Genomic DNA, 6,000 nt, shown 5'->3' with positions numbered 1-6,000 from the left:
GGTTCAAAGGCTAGCCCACGAAGGGCTCTAGGCCGCCTTGCATCAAACAAAGCTAGGGGAGAAAATGCAGATGAGCCCCAGTGGCCTTTGCTCGACCTGCTCAGAAGCAGACAGGGTCATCTTGACCTTCTCGTTTGATCCTAACCTCGAGCCAAGCCTATAGAATCTCCATCGAGGGGAGGCCAATGGGCTACCTGAGTCAGTCTCTAGAATGACTCGGGCATCTGCTGGGAGGTGGGTTAAGGAGCAGTGGAATGCCACATGAGGGCTATGCCAACCCCATCACAAACGACGAACCTAGATTCCACTTGGACATACCTGTTAGCAAGCTCTCCGAGTGTGACACTCGAGCCATCGAGGCAAGTGACGTTAGCTCAACCCCTCTAGTTGCAGAAACCGTGGATGGGGTGACTATCACAAAGACGAGCCAACCCTCGACTAGAACCTCGCTACGTGTGGGGGTTCGAGAAAAGTTGGACTCATAAGGAGACTAAATGCACGGTCATAGAACGATGGCTCAGATCCTAGGGAGGGGGCACGTACAAAAACTAAGAATAACGTTTCTAAAACAAGAGATGCTTTCTCCTACTTGTTTCACTATCCTCTTCTCAATCTTTAGTGACACCTGACCCTAGTAACGGCAAGGGGTCGGGCCTCACTCGGGGGCAGGTAAGGGTATATATATACCCTTTCTGAAATAGTCGTCGTGCCTGACCCTTTCTCACGATTAAAACCTAGAGGCAAGGTTTGCGAAAACAATCGCCAAGTAAAACTGGTCAGACTGCAAGAAACCTACGCCCTAGCAGCTACAACACTCTTGCTTTAGCATGATTAGAGTTTCCCGCCCACACCATGAACTCTATGTTCTTAACAATAGGAAGGGTCAGAACGCATTAACCCCTTCTTACATATAAAAAGGGAGAAAGAACAAATTTATTCAACTGAAACAAAAGAACAGATTTGTTCAAATGAAACAAAATAACAAACTTGTTTAAATAAAACACAAGGGTTGGAACTTGTCCGCTTATTATAAAAACAGTCGCTCGACCTATTTAACTAACTAGCCCCTCTGGGGGAGAACTATGCCTTCTATCCTGTCCGCTAGGTCCTACGAAAGGGGAGCCACCACTGTTTCCATCTCCTCCAGCTCATGGACTTCATAACCAGGCATGTAGCCATGGCTCATTGCCTCCTGATCGATGTTGTCCCCATAATGAGAATGAGCAATCATGAAGGACTGATTGACCCTGACGCAAAGGGCATTCCTCTCAAGCTAGAGCACCAGAGCCATGATCTTGATGGCATGAGCCGTGAGTGAGCTGGTCCCCTCTGACTGCACCACTTCAAGGTCATCGTAGACCACTCCAAGGGCAGCACTCAGGATACCGAGCTCATCGCTCTTCGCCTGAAGATTTCTCCTGACCTTGGTGAGATCCACAGTCAGCTCGGTAGAAATGCACTCGGCCTCTAGCTTCTGGGTCATCTCCCTTTTGAGCTTAGCCTAGAGGGAGCCGACCTTCTGTTGCACATTGTCGTGCCCTTGGCAGGCCTAGTCATGCTCTCAGAAAGCCTAGTCATGCTCCTCGCAAGCCATGCCACATTCTGAGCAGAGCCTCTCTGTGGTTTGGATCAGCTCATCCCACTCCTGGCGTAGCCAAGTGACCAAAGCGGCATCTAGGCTTACCTTTTTCTCTAGGGCCACGAGCTTCTCCTTGCCCCTGCTTCAGATCCCTTTCTTTCTCAACCTCACCCAGAAGGTCAAGGATCCGCTGGTGGGTTTTGGCATCCTTTTGGAGAAAATCATCCTGCTCCTTCCTGAACCTGGTGGCTTCTTCATCATCCTTCCGTGACCTTACTGATAGGGCCTCGAACACCTTCTCAGCCTCATCAGCATCCCGATGGGCCTCGACCACCCGTGACCGAAGATTGGCTACCTCCTCGATGAGGGGACTTAGCTCGACCACCCTCTGCTAGGCGGCAACAAGCTGAGCTATCACCTCCCCATGTAGCCGTGCCTCCTAGATGAGGCGATCCTAGGCATAATTCTATTGAGGAAGGAACCGAGATTTCCCCTGGATGTGAGCTATAAGGGACTACATAAAGCCAATGGTTAGGATATAAAAAGTATATAGAAGAAGAAAAGGGCAAGAAGCAGGATCAAGCAATACCCGGCTAGAGGGAACAACAACATCGCATAATGCACCCGTGGCGTGGTCTAGGGCCTCGAGCATGGACATGATCCCTACATCGAGGCTCTCCTCCTCCATGCTCTCTGTGGCGTCATCAAGGGTTAAAAGCGTCGACGCTAGGACTTGTGGATCCATCCACTAGAGTAGGGGATTGCCCTGCATGGGTGAGCCGCTGCCCATTGATGTTAGGGCCTAGGATGACTCCATGCTGGCTCCAAGCGCCACCGACCCCTCTCACCATGACATCCTTGCTAGGACACCCTGTCTAGCGATGGAAGGGGTCAATAGTGTGGATGCAAACCTCTCTACTAGCACCATGACTCTCAGGGACCCCTCGACAATGACCCCCTCTATCCGGTCTGCTCCAGGCACCGTCGCTTGGGGCACTGATGGCTCAGGTTGTGCAAATGCCTAAGGTGATGCTGCGGTTGCACCCAGCTATGACCCATCTATCATGGCCACTGCCACCTCCACCTATGTCGGTGGGTTCATGACTGGCTGCGTCGCACCCACCATGGTCGGCGCCATGAGTGCGGTCGGTAGCCCCATCTGCTCCACCATCGGCAATAGTATTGTAGCCATCACCGACTACTCTGCGACCTCCGAAGGCGCCCCTTGAAACGCTGAGGGCACAGACACTACCATAGGTGGCATCTGATCGGCCAGCAACACAGTCACACTGGTGCCGTTCCCACCCAAAATGGGCATGACACCAGCCGATGGCCGCCGCTCTGATTAGAGTGTGGTGCTCTTCTTTGGTGCCAGTGCCAAAGGATTCTAGTGCATGCCGACGCTGCAAGGGATGAAAAACACAAGTCATAATGAAATCTAACTAAAACAAGAAATAGCACAGGAATTGATGACTCACCTCAGCACCGTCGGGTGATAGATGCATTTGGGGGACAAACCCCCTAACCCTTGCTTCGCCTCGTTGGAATGAGGCCATTTTGAGCCCACCCCCTGCTCCTAGGCAGAGGGGCTCGCCCCTGGCAGCTCCTAGGGCACATTGGTAGAATGCCCTGTAACACTCTAGTGTTAAGCATGTATTTGGCATTGGCATTATATGAGCACAAGCATCATTGATCATTCATGAGCATGAGCATCTCAAATTTTATCTCTATGATTGCTTATATTGCAGGTGTTGTCACTAAATGCCTCACATGCTAGGGTTTACATGTGACCAATGTATACAATGCTTGTGGGACCTTAGGGGCACCTTAAACATGTTTAGAATGTCATATGGAACAACTTTGGTATTCATGACTTGGACCAATTTGGTCTCTAAGTCATGGTTAGTGTAACTTACCATTTTCAAGTTGTATGTTTGACCTAAGTTGAACTATAGCATAGATTGTTTGCATGTTAGTGCACCCTTAAGCAAAGTTGTAGTACTTGACAGGGGTAACAACTTTTATTTTTGGGTCATGGTTGAATTCAGCTCCTAACTTGCTCGAAAATAGTTCACAAGTAGCAATAAAATATTGTTCTAGCACTAGAAAATTTTACTGTCTAGAGTTGGTTTACAGTTTCAATGTACCAGTGTTTGACATGCTATAGCTCATAAATGAGGCCGATCTAGACCAAACTCATTTAACCAAAGTTGGAGTACTCATGTAGCTCTACAACTTTGATTCTTACAGTTTTCGCTGAATTGCCACGGATTTGGTGTTATTTGATTGCAAACTCTCGCTGTCAGTCAGGCCAAGGGGGGAACTGAATCAACTGACCTGATTCAAATCGATGTTGGTCGTGGCTGACTGCACGCAGTGCCCACCCACCATGTGGTGCCCATACGACACCGTTGGCCCCACGATGCTGTGCCAAAGTAGAGGAACCTAGCGTCATGCTGCTGCTGCTTCCATTTCGTATCTCGCTCGCTGCTCTCTTCTCCATGCCACACTGAGGTGACCACGCTCGCCATTATCACCGCCAGCTCTACCACCATGTAGCACCATCATTGCTGCACCACTGCTAAATTCAATTCACCAGCAGCTCCATCGTCATCACCTCTTCCACCCCGACTCGCTTGTCCTACTTGCTAACCTTGGTAAGGGCGTATTTTACTTTGCCACCACCACGATCTCATCGAAGCTCCGCCATGCGCTTAGCTTACCATGGTCACACCACTCCATGGTAGCTCATATCCTCCTCTTCTCTGGTCTAGAGTCGCCTTGTGATCCTTGTGCTTAGGTAGGAACTAGGTTAGATGCTACTGCTTGGTTGTGCAGGAACACGTCGCCGCTTCCGCTGTGTCTGCCATAGCCACCGTGGCACTCAAACTCACCATTGCCAAGCGGATGGCATGACGGAGACCTGCCTTTCACTGCCATTTAGCTAGAATGATGAGAGCACCACCGTGCTCTGTGCGCCGCCACCGCAGCATGCATGTGGTCAAAGCTCACCGCCACCTCGCCAGAACCCTAACCACCCTAGATAGCTTCGCTAGGATTCCATGAAGCTGTGACGTGCCTCATCTAAGCACACCATGGCCGAAGAATGCCGAAAAACACATCAAGAGACATGTAAGGAGCAAAGGGATGCCCCCATGTAGGCCATGCTGACTCCATCACGAATGACGAGCACGGGTCCTGGTCGGACATTTCCAATTGGAGCTCTTCAAACCCTGTCACTCGAGTCATCAAGGTAACACTACCGACCCCTACTATTTCTTTATATAAACATTTCATACAACCATACACACATTCATTCCATACGCCCATGCCCCCTAGACGATTCGGGCCCTAAACCGCCCAGGGGCTCGGGAACTAAGCATCGCACGTGCAACGAAATGCATCACAACGCTCCGTGTTGCATCACAAAGCGACAATTGCCTCATTCAACATAAGCAATGACTGACCAGGGTTCAAAAGCCACCCCACATCAAACAGAGCCAGGGGAGAAAATGCATATGAGCCCCATGTGGCCCTCGCCCGGTTTGCCCCAAAGCAGACAGGGTCATCTCAACCTTCTCGTTTGATCCTAAACCTCTCGCCAAACCCATAGAATCTCCATCAAGGGGAGGCTAGTAGGCCACCCAGGTCGGTCTCTAGAATGACCTAGGCATCTATTGGGTTGCAGATAAAGAAGTAGTGGAATGCCACAAGAGGGCTATGCCAACCCCATCATGAACGACGGACCAGATTCCACTTGATCATATCCATTAGCGAGCTCACCGAGCGCGTCACTCAAGCTCGAGCAATTGAGGCAAGCGACAAAACTCAGCCCCTCCGGTTGTGAGAAACTGAGGATAGGGTAACGCACACAACTCAAACCGACCCCTACCAAAGCCCAACAGGGCTCGGGCACTCAATACACCAAATGCTCAGGTCTATGAACTCACCCCATCGGCTACACCTCGACTGCACACCAAATGCCTAGGTCTATGACCCCGAACTCGCCCCATCAGGATGCACAAGATTCGGCTCACCCGATCCCTAAACTAACTAACTAACTGCCTCAGCTACGTGGACTGCACCGAGGCTAGGATCCACGACTCCGACTCGCCCGATCCCACGATGCGCACCGATGCTAGGACCCACGAGCTCCGTCTCATCTAATCCCTAAACTAACTGCCTCGCCCAATGTCATGGCGCGTACTAACGCCAGGATCCACGAGCTTCGTCTCACCCAATCCCAAACCTAAACTATTCGGTTGTGCAACAACACCTTGGTTAAACGACCCTATCTCGACTAAAAAACACGCACGCACGCCCGCTAAACAAACACCCCATAGATGATTCTGCCCGAATCACCCGGGGCTCAGGGGCTACACTTGCGGGTGCACTCACACGCACCCGCTGACGAAACAAAA

The sequence above is a fragment of the Miscanthus floridulus genome, chromosome 12, assembly GCF_019320115.1.
Source record: "Miscanthus floridulus cultivar M001 chromosome 12, ASM1932011v1, whole genome shotgun sequence".
NCBI classification, from domain to species: domain Eukaryota; kingdom Viridiplantae; phylum Streptophyta; class Magnoliopsida; order Poales; family Poaceae; genus Miscanthus; species Miscanthus floridulus.
The sequence above is the reverse complement of the archived record's forward strand: the minus strand, read 5'-3'. Positions refer to the sequence as shown.